A 16,018-nucleotide genomic window follows, 5' to 3' on the forward strand; every position below is an offset into this window, starting at 1 on the left:
CAATTTTATTGATGGCAATCAAATTTGCAATGATCCTTAAAATGTATTCAAAGCACCCAAAGAGCTAGTGCCCAGGATTAATGGCTAGTGCCCAGGATTAATGGCTGGAATATTCAAATGAAGCTCAGCTCTGACACTCCTTTGTTAATTCAGAAAGGAACCCCCAGGGAGAAAGTGGGACTCTCTGGTTCTGGCCAGAATCATCCCAGTCTGGGATATACTGATGTGTCTACCATGATGTGCTTTTGCAAATGTTGTTCTTGGAGTAGGCAAGAAACTGGAATGTTCTGCCAAAAAGTATAGAGATTTGGTAAGTGGTTTGTTGGAGAGTCTCCAGGACTAGTGCCCTTTTTCTCATCTTCTGAGATGAGCTCAAGCAAACAAACCTATGCACCTAGCTTAGAAGGGCAAAGGGGTTGTTTCCTCTCCAAGTTTCTAGCTAGAAACCCTTTACATAGAGCAAAGGGGCCACTGTTTAACAAGGGCCAGGCCTGGGGCTAGATGGGAATCAGGCTGTATTACAGTGAACTTCCTCTGCAAGTCCACGAATCTGGCTTGTGGTTTTAAGTTTTCTAAAGAGGAAACTGGGGACTCAGAAAGCTTCACGGTAGTGGTAGAGTCCAGATTCGAATCTCTATCAAGAGGGTTTCAAGTGTGGCCTGTAATTATCACTCTTCATGAGCCCCTGTTGAGATAGAGCATGGACGCCTTTTAGGAGCCTGCCAGGAACCCCCAAGCATACAAATAAAGGAAAAATCTTGAGTCCCTTCAAGGAAAATTCCAGGCACGTGGTTAGTCTTGAGAAGTAAATGAGCAACCTGATAAACAAGAAGATAGTGGTAACATAAGCAGTCATATTCCAAGCAAGGAAGGCTCACAAGGTGTTTTTGTTCCCTGTAGAAACAAAAAGATGACACCTTAACCCATGTTCTTGAGTTGTTTTCAGAAACCCACATCCCCACTGGATGGAAAATGTCCACTGCTGTCATGTAGACCACAGTAACGGGGACTGAACTCTTTGTTCTAAATTTTTTCCTACGGGGCCTGGAGAGAGTGATGTCCACAGGCCAGACCTTAACATTCCTTTCTGCTGACCCCAAGCTTTTAGACAAAGCCTTGCTTCCTTAATCAGTTGCAAATGAAAGAATATCTAAATCCATCTATGCTCTCTAAGCTCCACTTCAAGATGTCTACCGTTTCGGGCTGAAGCAATGCCTAACCTCCATGTATTGATTTACATTTTTGCTGGTAACTTCTGCTTTCCTGAAATGTACCCTGTCTTAAAAAAGCCCATGCTTGTAAGCCACTGGGGAGGTTGGGTTTTAAGTGTTAATTGCCCATCCCTCTTTGCTTGGAGGGACCCTTGGAGACCCTGCAATAAATATCTCACTTTCTCTCGCTGCAAATCCTGGTGTCAGTGTTTGGCTTTTTCTGTGCACTGAGCAAGCAGACCCAAATTTTGTTGTGTAACATTATTGAGCAAACTCCCATCTCCATCTCAGAGAACACCATAGTTGTGTCTAATGTTGGAGTCCCTGAGGAACTTGATCAAATCTCTCAGGATATCTTGGCAGACAGGATGAGTATATGGGGGTAAAATACCAGGAGGTGTTAGGGAGTTATTGTTAACAATTAAACCCAGAGGAAATCAGTCACTGGGCCAATGTCATTGCTCAGGAAGGAATTCTGGTTGTGCCCAGGCCTCTGCCTCAGGCTCAGTCCAGTGGATCATTTCTCACAATCCAGATGAAGAAAGAGAAGTTTTTAAAATCAGATTTGCAGCTGGTCCAAAGTGAGGATGTATTGGTCGATGATTCTAGACTTGAAATGACCTTGATACTTGGCATTTTGGGTCTAAGTGATCAAGACAGATCACATACTGCCCAGAAGTTCCTGACTTGCTGAAACATCTCTCCCAAATTCCAAGTACCTCCGCAATACCATTTACACACACAGTATTCACTATGGGAAGGAACTATGGATAATAATAGCAGTTATTTACTGAGTGCCTTTTTTGTGCCAGGCAGCTAATCAATTATCAGTCTCTCTTTTAATTCCCCCAATATTCTCTAGTATTTAGAGAAAGTAAGTCACTTACTCAAAGTCTAGGGATCTTTGGAACAGTCAAACCAGAATTTGAACCAAGATATTGAGGTCCAAAGTTTGCATTTCATTTGCTGTGCTGGGCAGCCTTCATGAGCTCAGCTCAAATGCCTTCTTTCTGCTCACGGACTGAGCTCAAGTAGAGGAGCTGGGAAGGAGGAGTGCCTGAAGACTGACTCACAGGAATTTGCAGTGGCCTTGAAAATGTCCATCCAAATGTTGGGCCAATCAATTTCTGATATATCTCTGCAGCACCCCACAGTAGGGACCAGCACAGTCACGGCTACCCTCAACTAACCGTCTGCAGGTATGTCTAGTTCCTCCTCCTGACTAGAAGCTCCCTTAGGAGGGAGATGGTTCAGGAGCCACCTCTTTATGGCCAAATAACCTGCCCACGGCCCACATGTATCTGTGGAACTGAATAGAAGTCAGCAAGCAGTAGCCCTTCAGATGCTCCTTCTCAGGCCCTGAAATCATGGGGTGCTGTTTGTGGTCATGGATGGGATAGCAGCTCTTTTGTTTATGAAAAGGAAATCTGTCACGTGTCTGAAGACATGACAGGGACTTGAATTGCAAAGGAGATGACTGCCCTTCTTGTGAAATGTGAAAGAGACACACAGCATTTCAGGAGGCATTGGCATCACCGTCTGTCCTGTGTGTGTGCCAGTGGCAGCGTTGGTCTGGACAAAGCATCCCTTCTGCACAGGCTGTGTGCATATTTCTATCTGTGTTACACACATAGATGCATGTACACACATATACACTTGTAGATATGGCACTGCTGCCAACAAAACATGGCAAGTGTGACTGTCATCTAATGAAACTACTTCTGTGTGCTTAGGAAGGGGGTTTCATTAGCGCTTACTGAAATCACTTCTGGTAAATCTCTCTAGCTGTGAGGAAGAAAACTATGTGTTATTTTCACCAATACAAAAATTAGAAGAGAGTATTTATGCTTACATAAGATTATGCTAAATTAGGCTTCCGATGTACAGCTATGATTATATAACTCTTCTATTCAAAAACATTTAATATTGTAAGTACAAATGCCTTTATTTATTTTTTATTGTATTTATGGCAATTAAATGCCTTTGTTTATTTTTTATTGTATTTTTGGCAATCCAAGATCCTCCATAATTTAAACCCAAACTGCTTCTCTAGCCTTGCCACCCCCTTATCTCCTATTGCACCTGCACCCTGGACACATGGCTCCTCCCTCTCTTCCATCTGGGTCCTGTACTTTTCCACCTCTGCCCATGTGCCCAGGTTGTTTTCTGTGCTGGAGATGCATTGCTCACTTTGATCTGTTTCAGTACTGCCCATCTTCAAAGACCATCTCACAGGCCTCCTCCTCCTGGAGCATGTGCCCATCTTCTTGATCAGAGTGAATTGTTTTTACCTTCATGTCCCAAAATACCTCGTTCCTGTCTTCTGCAGGTCATGTCTTTTTTGGAGATTCCATTGTCTTTGGAGTCAGAGTCTGTTTTTAATTTGGCCTCTGTTACTTATTAGCCACGTGAGGGGTTGGTTATTTAACCTTCCAGAGTCTCAGTTTTCTAAACTGGAAGATGGAAGAACAAAACCTACATTACAGGCTTGACCAGATAGTTGCATAAGATAACCTATGTAAAGTGTTTAGCCAAGTGCTTAGTACATAGTGAGGGCTCAAAACAGATTACTTATCTTCCTATTTACAATAGTTAGTAGCTGCAAATGATAACTTAAAAACCTTAGTGGCCTAACAAAACGAGTATTTATTTCTGACTCGGGTAAATTCCTAAAAAGTGAGTGTTAGGCAGCCTCTCAAGCAGCGAGTCAGGAATCTGGCTTCCACTTCAGCTCTGCCCCCTCGAGGTGCCAGAAGCCTCTCCATTCAGCCAGAGGATGGGGAAAAAGCAAGTAGAAAGTTACTTGGCACCACAGGCCTTGGAGTGGCAGCTGTAGCTTTTTGCGTACATTCCTTTGGCTTGATCTCAGGTGCCTGGCCACATCTCTGGCAAGGAAAGCTGAAGACTGTAGCTTAGTTACCTACTGGGGAGAAAGAAAATGGAATCTGATGATTGCATAGCATGATCTTTCAACATTTATTATCCTCCCCTTCCCCACCCCAATAAGTTAGTGTTCATATTAATTTTCTATTGCTGTGTAGCAAGTTGTGACAAACTGAGCAACTTAAGCCAACACACACTTATTATTCCATAGTTTCTAGGAGTCAGCAGTCCAGGAATGGCTTAACTGAGCTGAATCCTCTGCTCAGGTCTTACAAGGCTACAGGCAAGGCATTGACTTGACTGCATTCTCATATGAAGGCTCAACTGGTGAACAACCGGCTTCTGAGTTCATTCATGTTCTCAGTAGAATTTATCTCCCTGCTTCTGTAGGAGTCTTGGGGCAGTGGCTTTTTCTGCGTGACAGCTGGAGGTCTCCCTCAGCTCCAAGAGGCTGCCTACAACTGCCAAAAGCTTCCTGCAAACCCTTGTCATGCAAACTTCCTCAACATGGTTGCTCACTTCCTCAAGCCAGCAAAGGCCATCTGTAATATGAGTCTTAACTAGTTTAACATAATCATAGGAGTGACTTCCCGTCACTTTTGCCATATTTTATTGGTTTGAAGAAAGTCACAGGTTCTATTCACACTCAACTGCTGGGATGACACAAGTGTGTTAAGACCAGAAGGTGGGGATCACTGGAGTCAGTTATAAATAGATCATGTAAGATTTCAACCTCAGAAAGTGTGCAGGACACAAAACATATAGAATTCATTATTTCTACCATCTAATGAACCACTTAGTGGCCACCTACTATGTGCCAGGTATGTTCCGATGCTGGAGATTAAAAAAATAACAACACTATGTGCCAGTTTGCTCTTGGATCCATTCCCTGCTATTCTCTGCCTTCTGCATTTCAGAAAATATTTTCTGAAATCTCTTTTTCTCTGGATTCCAGATAGATTTGGCCAGTGGGAGGAAAGGATATAATATTGCTTCATAGCATTTATTATCTTCTAACAAAGTATATAATTTACAAACTTATCTTTATTGTTTATGTCTGTCTCTCTCCCTAGAATGCAAACTCCATGAGGTAAGAGATTTGAAGGTATTTTGTAAAAGGAATGGAGAACCAGAGTAATTTTACATTTTTCTATTTCTGGTGGCTCTTCTGCCAAGAACTCTGATGCCACGGGTTATGATTCCAAAGCACCTCCCAACAGGTGTGACTAAGTGAGGAATGAACAACCAAGGGTCTGTTCAGTAGCATATTCCTCGTGGAAAATGGGTAGAGGAGAGAGAACTTTAGAGGATAGATGCCCTAGGAGGGCAATAGCAAGACTGATGAATGAGCATGATGACAATTAGGTGCCATCCTGTGATGGAGTAATTGATTTAATAATTCGCTCATTCATCAAGTGCTTGCTGCATGGTTCCTTTGTACCAGGCTCTGTTCTAGGATCTTGGGATACATTCACCAAACAAAATACCTTCAAATCTCTTACATTCTAGAGAGCGATACAGACATAAACAATAAAGATAAGTTTGTAAAGTATATACTTTGTTAGAAGGTAATAAATGCTACGAAGAAATATTAGAGCAGCGAAAGGGGGATCAGAAAGGCCCAGGGGGTGCAAGAGTGGGGCAAAATAAAAGCTTTTGGGGTCCAGTCTCTCTCTCCACTACCTCTTTCCCTAGACTGGGGGTCTACGTATATACCTCATTACGTATATATGTAATACTGGAGCCACGTATTTGAGAAAAATATCCTATCTGTGTAGTAGAAAAAAGCAGAATGACTAGAAGGCAGAGGATTGAGCTCTGGTCTGGCCCCTCTAACTAATTTGCTGACTGTTCTTGGGTCTCCAATTTCCTTGATCTCCTGGACTCAAGTGATTCTCCCTTCTTTGCCTCCCAAAGTGCTGGGATTACAGATGTGAGCCACCACGCCCAGCTCCCAGTTTCCTCCTGCATAAAATCAGAGAATCACTGGATGCATTCCAACTATCACTTTTGGTTCTTTAAATTTTTCCGATGCCATCATCTACAAAGCAGTTTTGTCTGGGTTGGTGTCCAGAGTGATTATGGCACCCGTGTGCTCAGCTGATTGAGGACAAATGGGCAAGGACAAAGGACAAAACACTTTGTGGCTACAGAAGCCACCTGTGCCCTAAACTTGCCCTGTAGACATTTTCTTTCTGTCCCAAAGAATATTGTACCAACATAAGCTTGACTTGTGTAGTACAGTACTTTGTCTGGAGCTGATGGGGAGATGGAGGTAGGCATGGTTCTGCACTTCAGAGCCACCTTAACAATGCAATTCCAGGCTCCCTGCAAATTTGGCAGTGGAATAGTGTGATGGCCAAGGAGACAGCTTTGCTATTGTCAGACAAACCTGTGTTTGAATTTCCACCTGAATCTCAGCTCCACTACTTACCAGCTGCGTGACATTAGATAAGCTGCCTAACTTCTCTGAGCTTCAATTTCCTCATCTGTAATATACGGATAAAATCGGAGGTAAAAAAATGTTGTTAAGTATTTAATTGAGACAATATGATGATATGATAATAAAAAATGATGATGATGACCACGACAGTTAAGATTTCTTAGGCATCTATAATGTGTCAGACTTTGGGCCCTGCATTTTATTTGCTTTATCTCATTTCATCCTGACTGCAGTCCTCTAAAGTATGTACCATGTGTGTAATGCGCTTGGCACAGGTTCTTGCACATAAAAGATTTTCAATACGTGATTCATTCATCCATTCGCTCATTCATTCATCTATTTACTCATTCTACACATCATTTTTGAATGCCTACTGTGTGTCACAATGAGTCCTTGGCTCCCTGGCATGTGCAGTCAAGAGGAGAAATGGTCATTGAATAACTAATTATACAACTAATAAATGAATTGCAATTGGGCAGCTTTGAGAATACGGAGGGATGAGATCTGATTCCTGGCCAGGGGAATCTGGGCAGGCATTCTGGAGGAGGTGGCATGACCTGGTCCAGGAAGAACAGGTGGGCTTGGTAGCAAGACACTGGGAAAAGGCTTCCCAAGGAGAGGCCAGTGGAAGCAGAGCCATGGGAGAGGGAGAGCCAAGCGGATATTGGATGTCTGCCAGGAAACTTGTGGATTGATACAGGAGTCCATCAGGCTGGGCAGTGGGATGGAGGGCTGGCCAGCCACGTGACAAAGGGTCTCAACTGTGGGGATAAGTGTGGGGCTTTATTCTGTAAGCCAAGAGACACCACCCTAAGTCCCAGAACAACATCAACGGGAACTTGCTCTTCACTGGAGATGGCAACTTGGTTGAAGTTCCGACTCGGCTGCTCCTTGGCTGCATAACCTCAGGTGAGACATCTGACATTTTGAGCCTCAGTTTCCTCAACAGTAAAATGGGGACAACACCATCCACTTAAAGTTATGAAGTTTAAACGAAACGGCATATGTGAACCTCCTTTGCAAATGCAAAGCCCTGAGCACATGCATAGTTACTTATTACAACCGCTCTTGGCCAGTGGAATGGAAGGTCACACCTGGTGCCCTCTGATGTTCCTTCTGGTTCCAAATTCCCACATTCAGAAAGAGAGGGCAGGTCATGCCCAAGTTATTAATAGTTCCCAGTGAGGATGAGAGAGCCTGACTCTATGAGTAGACCTGGACATCAAGACCACATATTGTTCTCGGTGCCATAAAGTGTCTTGCAGAAAATCAGAGAATCTTTCTATGTGTTTAGAGGAAAAAAAAGTCTGAGAAGTTTTAACTAGCTTCCCTTAATTAATTAATTAAGCCAGCCAACTTTTCTTCTCATTTCTGATGATAACATTCCCTTGGTCTTTTCTTTTTCTTTTCTTTTTTTTTTTGAGACGGAGTCTCGCTCTGCCGCCCAGGCTGGAGTGCAGTGGCCAGATCTCTCCTCACTGCAAGCTCCGCCTCCCGGGTTTCCCTTGGTCTTTTCTAAACCTTGGAAGAGAAACAGACATTGCTTTGGTACAACTCGGCAGGGACTAGGATAGAAGGTTCAGTTTGTGAGGTTCCTTCCTGTTGCAGCTAGTTTTCATGTCGGGTTACCAGGAGGGTGTGTTAGGCTGCTCCCACTGGGGTCAGGTGAGGGACACATGGTCACTCTCTTAGTGAGTCCTGTGAAACACTAACATTAACATATTAAGTCGCAAAGCTCTCAGTGATGCCAGACCTCCAACTGAGTCATTCTCTGCTGTTCCAATATGCTCTAAGATCTCTTTTGGATAGGAGAGTGTGAATGTAGTTGACTTTTAAAATCTGAGTTTATTTTATTTATTTTTGAGTCTGGGCTTATTCTTGCTTTCACCTGACAGGTTCTCTAACACCATGAATACCAAAAAGAAGGGATTCCATGATGCCTTCAAAATGTACAGCTTTCTTTCCTCCCATGACAGCCCAGGGATGGAGTTGGTTCCCTTTGGATGCTTCCCATTAGCACACACGGATGACATCCATCCAGCCCTTGAACCATGTTTAATTGAAAATGGCAAATAAACATTGCCCAGCCAGAGCTCCCATGCCTGGAAGCTATTGGGCTCATTAAAAGGAAAAATGACCAGCTTCCTGACTGTCCGCACGGCCTTTCCATATGTAGTGTGGGATGTTGCATTTGGAGTTGCATTAATTTTTTATCATTCCTTAGTAATTAACATTGTATTTCTGCTGATAAACCCCATCAATATGGTGATTTGATTATCACAACATAAAACTACTCATTAAACTCCAATTATGTTGCTCAGGTGTAATTTGGTTTTGATTGGTTAGAAAAATGCTGTTGTGTTGCCTTTTTTAAATCCTACTCCGCCTTTTAAAATATCCAGTTAAGTGCTATGATTACAATGCTGCTCATGTTGCAAGGTTTCTTTAGCACAGGCTGTGTCTTACAATGTTGACTAAGAACCCAATGATATTTAGGTGCCAACAGTGGGGATGACATTTATGCAATCTAATAGTTAAAAACCTCCAGATAATCCACCCTTCCCATCCCAGGTGGGAAGCTTCTGGTGGGGTGATCATCTTTAAGGAAATAGGGGATCCAAGAAGCAATAGCCAGTGATTATTCTTCCTGTGCTGAACAAATAGATGTGAGTTTCTGAGGACCATCAAGTAGGAGGTCGGTGGCATCAAAGCTGCCTTTTAAACTTGATTTTGCATTTATCTCTTTGGGAAATGGTGTGTGCACCCACACACCCTCTTCACACAAAGAATCTAATCTGGTCAGTGAGCAACTGAGGCCCTCTCTTGGCTGCTTGACTCCTGTGAAGATATTGGCATCTTGAATATCAGTTGAATCTGCCACAAGAAAAGAAGGATTTGGTCTGACAGGTTAAAACGTAACTTGCGTGTTCAGATTGTAATGTCAACGTTCAACTAGTACGAGTTTGCAGGGCCAGGGAAGGGATGCTGTAGTAATGAGTTGATTCATTTCACAGATATTTATGTGACATTGACAATGGACCAGGCACTGTATTGGGTCTGAAATCTGGGGACAGTGAGACTGATGAGGCTGCACGCTCATGGGGTCCAGTGGGGTCAAGGTTGTGCCCCTGGTGGAATCCATCAGGGCTGCCTCCATGCTGTTCTTTGAACTCACCAGGCATCCCCCTGCCTCAGGGCCTTTGCACTGATGTGCCCTCTGCCTGGAATGCTCTTCCCCGGGTACTTACCTGGCTCACTTCCTTGGCTCATCCATGTCTCTGCTGAGAAGTCACCTTCTTGGAGATGTTTTCCTAATTTACCTAAATAAAATAGCAGCCTTCATCTGTACTAATCTCCTGGCACTGAATTATTCCTTCATAGCACTTAACACTCCTAGATATTATGTTGTTTATATTTATTTCTGTTCACCAGTGGAACAAAAGTTCTGTGAAGGCAGTGACTCTGTCAGGATTATTGTCATATCTGCAGCACCAGAATAGTGCCTGGCACTTAGGTGCTTAGTAAATGTTGTAAAGTGAATCAATGATTTACTCATGATTTCAGGTAATAAAATAAATCAGGATCGTGTGAAAGTGACTGTTGATGGAGGAAACCCTTTGTGTAAAGTTGTCAGAGAAAGCCTGAAAAAATGACAGCTGGGCTGAGATCTGAATGACGCAAGGAGTCCAGCCATTCACAGACCTGGGGAAAGAACGTCCAGGCCATGGAATTACAAGGCGTATGAGCCTTGCAGCAGGAACAGGCTTGGAGTTTTCAAAGAACAGAAATAAGACCAGTGCATAAAGGGGAAGGTGGCAAGAGAGGAGGTGGGTGTGGGAGCCAGAGGCCGAGTCACAGGCCTTGTAGGGCTTCAATCCTGTAACCTGTGCAACTGACCCTGCTTGGCCCTGGACTGCTCTGCTTGAGTCAGCAGGAGGACGAGGTCTCTGATCTGCCAGCGGTAGGAGCTCTGGGGCAGTCAGTTTCCAGCTCAACTCCTCCCAGTCCTCCAGAACTTGCAGGCCCATCAAAGCCTGACTTCTGTGTTGCCTCCAGGACCTCTGAGCCCCCTCTACAAGGGACTCATAGTTTCTGGTTGTCCTGGTGGCATCAGGATGGTCCTTCCTTGGAAAGGTCTTGTGGGTGTTCATTTCCAACGTCTCTCTGAGCCTCTCCCCAGTGGCTTCCTATACTTGAGAGTAAGAGGCACCTTGCTCTTTCCCAAACTCCATAAACATCTATGTTGTCTATGTCTTTGAACATTTGCTTAAGCCCCCTCTTTTGTTTCTGTCTGAACTTTCCAGCTCTTCTGTCTCTACCTGGAAAATGTCCATTTCAACCATGGGTCCAGCTCCTATGCCTTCTTTTCTTCAGTGGATCATGTCCCTTCCTCTCTAGCAAAACCGAGTTCTCTCTTCACTAAAATTGCAATGCTTTTTACAAAGCCTCTGTTACAGCTGTGCGTGTGCTGCTGTTTGCTGGTCTTACCTGCATCTCTCTTAAAAGAAATGTGAACTCCCTGAGGACAGGAACCATGTCTTCTTGGTCTCTGTAGACCAAGAAGGGAAAGACCAGTGGTAGAGTAGATGGGCCATTAGACAACAGTGGATGGCACGGCCCATCATGGTGGTTGGGTGGGTGAGGGTGGTTCCCCTGGTGCAGTAATCAGGGATGCATTCACTGCAGGGAATTAAAGAACAGAGAAAACTAACTCAGAGTCATCACCATGGCCCTGCGTTTCTGAATGCTGTTGGTGATGAGGTTCTCCCCTGCTCTCTGATGATCTTGTTTCCCCAACTCCCCTTGGTCATTGCTGGTATAATGGCTACTGGTAGCTGTGAGTTGTTTTTTTGTTTGTTTGTTTGCTCAGCCCAGCACATTTTCCATTTTCTTTCTTTTGGCTTTTTGAGGAATTACATTCCAACTTGGTGTGGACTTTCTGGGCCTGACTATCCCAGGTTCAAACTATAGAACCTGATCCTTTTAGACCTAAGCAAGGTGTCTTGTTCAACCTACCTGGAGTGACTGGTTTAAAAGTATATATGGAAAACTGGAACCCTTCATAGGCCTTTCCCCCACAACCCCCCGCTGGACCTAAAGAGATAATATCACTTTTTTCCTGTGGAGCGTCATCTTTAATGCTGTTGGCTGGGAACTGACATGGGCTATCTGTCCAGAAAGAAGGAATAAGACTGGCATGGGAAGAAAAGCCAAGAAGAATCACATACAAGCATGAAAGACCCTAGGACATTTTTTGAGACTTTGTGTTATGGGATCTTTGGGGTGTCACTTTTCTGACTGGAAACCTGTGGCCAGTGATACCTTTCCCTGAGCTTTGCTTTGGCCTGCTGTGCTCGTTCTGCCCACTCAGCCTGGCAGACTGCACTCAGCTCATGCTACCAGCCTGGATCCCATGCCTCCAAGGAAGACTGGAGTCAGGCACAAAGCAATGAGGGGTGTGTGTGAGCAAGCATGGGATCTGACCACTGTGCAGTCAGACATGCTGGCTGGCTGCCATGGCGTGAGCAGCTCCAGGTGCTGGCATGGGTGCCAGCTCTCTGCAAGACTGCAGCTGGACCAGGCACACCACAAACAGCTTCCCCAGCTGGCACTGGGGAATGCAGTGATGCCAGGAAGTTTGGAGACTTCAGGAACCACAGGGTCCCAAAGAGGAAGTCCCAGTCCTGGCTTGGGGAGCTCCCAGGTCTGGGCTCCCCAAAGGGCCACAGCTCTTCTCTACTTCTCTTCACTCACAACATGGCAAGCAAGGGGCATGTTTCAGCCCTGTTTTTGTTACATCTCTTTTAGCTCTGCCATTTGGTGGGTCCTGAGTTCTTGTCTTGTGACTAGGAAGGATGATGTATGCAGACAGGGGGAGGGTGAGCAAGATGAAGAGGAGCTTTATTGAGCAATGGAACAGCTCACAGGAGATCCACAGTGGGTAGCTCCTTTCCGCAGCCAGGGTGTCTCAACTAGAGTTAAGCTCCTAGCAGAGATGAGGCCCCGTAGTGGGAAGCTCCTCTCCACAGGCAGGTCATCCTCTCATCTTTGCAGCTCTCAGCAGAGAGGAGGCCCTGGAGTGGGTTGCTCCTCTTTGCAGGCAAGTCATCCCATCATCTTCCCAGCTGTCAGCAGAAAGGAGGCCCTGAAATGGGTTGCTCTTCTCTGCAGCTGGTAGTCCTGATATCTCTGCAGGTCTCTGAAACTCTCAGCATAGAGGAGGCCCTAGAGTGATAGCTCCTCTCTGCAGCTAGTTGTCCCATTATCTGCTCAGCTCTGACTGAGCCTCGGGCTTTTATGAGCCTCAGAGGGTAGGTCCATGAGTGGCCATGGGTAGGCCTGGAAAAGGCACTAGAAGTTCCCACTTTTGTCTGTGGGACTGGCACCCCAGCCCCCAGCCTTCAGGCCCTCCCGGGCCTGAAGGAGGGGCCTCACTGGGGACCCGCCTCCTTCCACCCAGGAATCTGTCTGCCTCCTGCTGCCATTCTGGGGCTGGGCCCTAACTTTGCTCCAAGATCAGAAGGGGTACCAGAGCAGGGAGAAGCCAGGCAGTGGGAGCAGGTACTTCCAATCCTGCGAGGGCAGAGGGGCCTTCCTGGGCCCCCAGGAGTTCAGGGATGCCTGAGTCTATAGTGCTGTTCCTTGCACAGGAGCTCCTCCCCGCTCCTTGGAGTGGGAGACCTTGGTCTGCAGCCACTGTTTGGGCAGCTGCAATGCCACCCAGGGAGCTCCCACCCCAACTGGAAAGGGGCAGGGCTCTCGCTTGTCCCTGGCTCCCACCAGCTTCATGGAATGTGCAGCCCCCACTGCACCTCCCTGCTGAAGCTGGTGTGATAGCAGCAGCAACAGGCTGTCTGGAGTGGCTGCTGCCATCATTTGGATCCAGTCAGGCCTGAGTACTTCCATTCTGGAATCAACTCTTTCCTTTTCCTTTAAGCTAATTCGAGTTGAGATTCTTACATTCTCAACAGTAACAGGTCTAGGTCTGAATAACAAAAGTGTAGAAAATGTTTTAATGCTTTTAGACATCTTCCAATGATCTATCATCTGGAAATTTACTTGTGGCCAGATCTCTCAAGCAGATGTAGTGCTGGAACCCTGACACTTCCATGGCGAGGCTTCTCTGGCTTAATTTTGCTCATGTGTGTTCTCTTGTGAAAAGGTGAGAATGCTGGTGTTTCATGTTGTTGCCCCACGAAGCCCCTTTTAGAATGGTGTCTACCTGAGAAAGTCGGCCCATCAAAAGTCCAGTTGAGAAGGAATCATGAGGACGAGCTGTTTTTATCTACAAATACCTTGAGCTGACAAAATAACATTCCATATTGTTGGTTCAGAATTGAAAGATGCAGTTGGCAAAGTTCTCTTTTTTACCCCTGCCGTATTGCTGCTGTTGTAGGGCTCTACCCTATGTCTAACTTGCAGCTACAACTTGCCCCAGAAGGGCCTGGTTCGGTCTCACCTTCCCAGATCCCAGGGAACCCTTATGCAGCTCATTACTCCCTGCATAATTCTTGCTGCTTCAAGACTTTTGGAGACTGGATGGTACTTTTTTTTTTGAGACAAAGTCTCACTCTCTCACCCAGGCTGGAGTGCAGTGGCACAATCTCGGCTCATTGCAACCTCTGCTTCCTGGGTGCAAGCAATTCTCCTGCCTCAGCCTCCTGAGTATCTGGGACTACGGGTGCACACCACCACACCTGGCTAATTTTGGTATTTTTAGTAGAGACAGAGTTTCACCATGTTGACCAGGCTGGTCTCAAACTCCTGACCTCGGGTGATCCATCCACCTTGGCCTCCCAAAGTGCTGGGATTACAAGCATGAGCCACCATGGCCAGCCTGTATGGTACTTTATAGAGATCAAAACAAATCTGCAAAGTTTTTAATGTCAAAAATATTGAAGAGCTAACTCCTTAGTGGAGGTGCTAGACTCTCTGTTGGATAGGCTTGAACAAGATGTAAGATAACCTCTTAAGGCTACACTTCTTGCCTCTTAGCCCATGGAAACCGTATTTCCTCAATCCTTATTCATTAATTTATCATCCATCCATCCATTCATCCATCCATCCATCCATCCATCCACCTATTTATTAATCTACCTACCTATCCATCCATTCATCCATCCGTCCATTCATCAACTTATTTATTAATCTACCACATCTATCTCCCTCCCATCCATCCATCCATCCATGCATCCATCCATCCATCCATCCACCCACCCACCCACCCATCCATTCATCCACCTAGCCATCCATCTTTCCATCCATTCATCTACCCATCTATTTGTTCATCAATCCCTCATCCATCCATTCACAAATCATGGTGACAATTGGGGTCAACCATCTGAGGGGCCCAGCTTTCTGAGAGATGTACTTCAGGTGGCCTGAGAAATCTTACTCCCAGTCTGGATTCTTGCTTGACCTGGAGCAGTCCTAAATATGAGATCTGCAAAACAATTTGCCCACAGTTGTCTGAAGAAACAGTATACTATCATGACTCTTCTCCAGTTTATGAATGAGGAATGAAAAAGATAAATTGGATATGATGTGGAAGTCATTTGGGATAGTATTTTTACTTATCGGGCTGACAAAATTAAAGAGTGTTCTTCAAACATTGTTGGTGGGGTATATGATTTGCTGTGGACTTTTCAGGGGATAATTTTGTTAGATCTATCAACGTTTTAATTGTATGGGTTCATTGACACAGTTATTCTATTGTTAGAAATGTTCCCTAAAAGTATGCCCAAAAACTGATAAAAGAATATTCCTTTGGGTGTTGTTTATAAGAACACAATCCTTAAAACAACCTAACTGAAGGATATGGTTTGACTGTGTCCCCACCCAGTTCTCATCTTGAATTGTAACTCCCACAGTTCCCACATGTCATGGGAGTAACCCAGTGGGAGGTGATTGAATTGTAGGGGCGGGTCTTTCCTGTGCTGTCTCGTAATAGTGAATGAATCTCATGAGATCTGATGACTTTAAAAATGAGAGTTTGCCTGCACGAGCTCTCTTCTCTCGTCTGCCGCCATATGAGACATGCCTTTCACCTTCTACCATGATTGTGAGGCCTCCCCAGCCACGTGGAACTGTAAGTCCAGTAAACCTCATTCTTTTGTAAATTGCCCAGTCTTGGGTATGTTTTTATCAGCAGCATGAAAATGGACTAATATGCTGATCATTAATAGTAGACAAGTTAAATAAGTTATGATATATCCATTCAATACAATTCTTTCTAAGTGATTAAAAAATGAGATAGATGCAGATGATAAGAGAAGAGCTCTAACACTTATCGTTATATTTTATTTATTATTTATTTATTTATTTATTTATTTATTTTTGAGATGGAATTTCGCTCTTGTTGTCCGGACTGGAGTGCAATGGTGTGATCTCGGCTCGCTGCCACCTCCACCTCCCAGGTTCAAGGGATTCTCCTGCCTCAGCCTCCTGAGTAGCTGGGATTATAGGTGCCCACCACTACACC

The sequence above is a fragment of the Rhinopithecus bieti genome, unplaced genomic scaffold (genome assembly GCF_001698545.2).
Source record: "Rhinopithecus bieti isolate Rb0 unplaced genomic scaffold, ASM169854v2 scaffold_41913, whole genome shotgun sequence".
Lineage (NCBI taxonomy): Eukaryota > Metazoa > Chordata > Mammalia > Primates > Cercopithecidae > Rhinopithecus > Rhinopithecus bieti.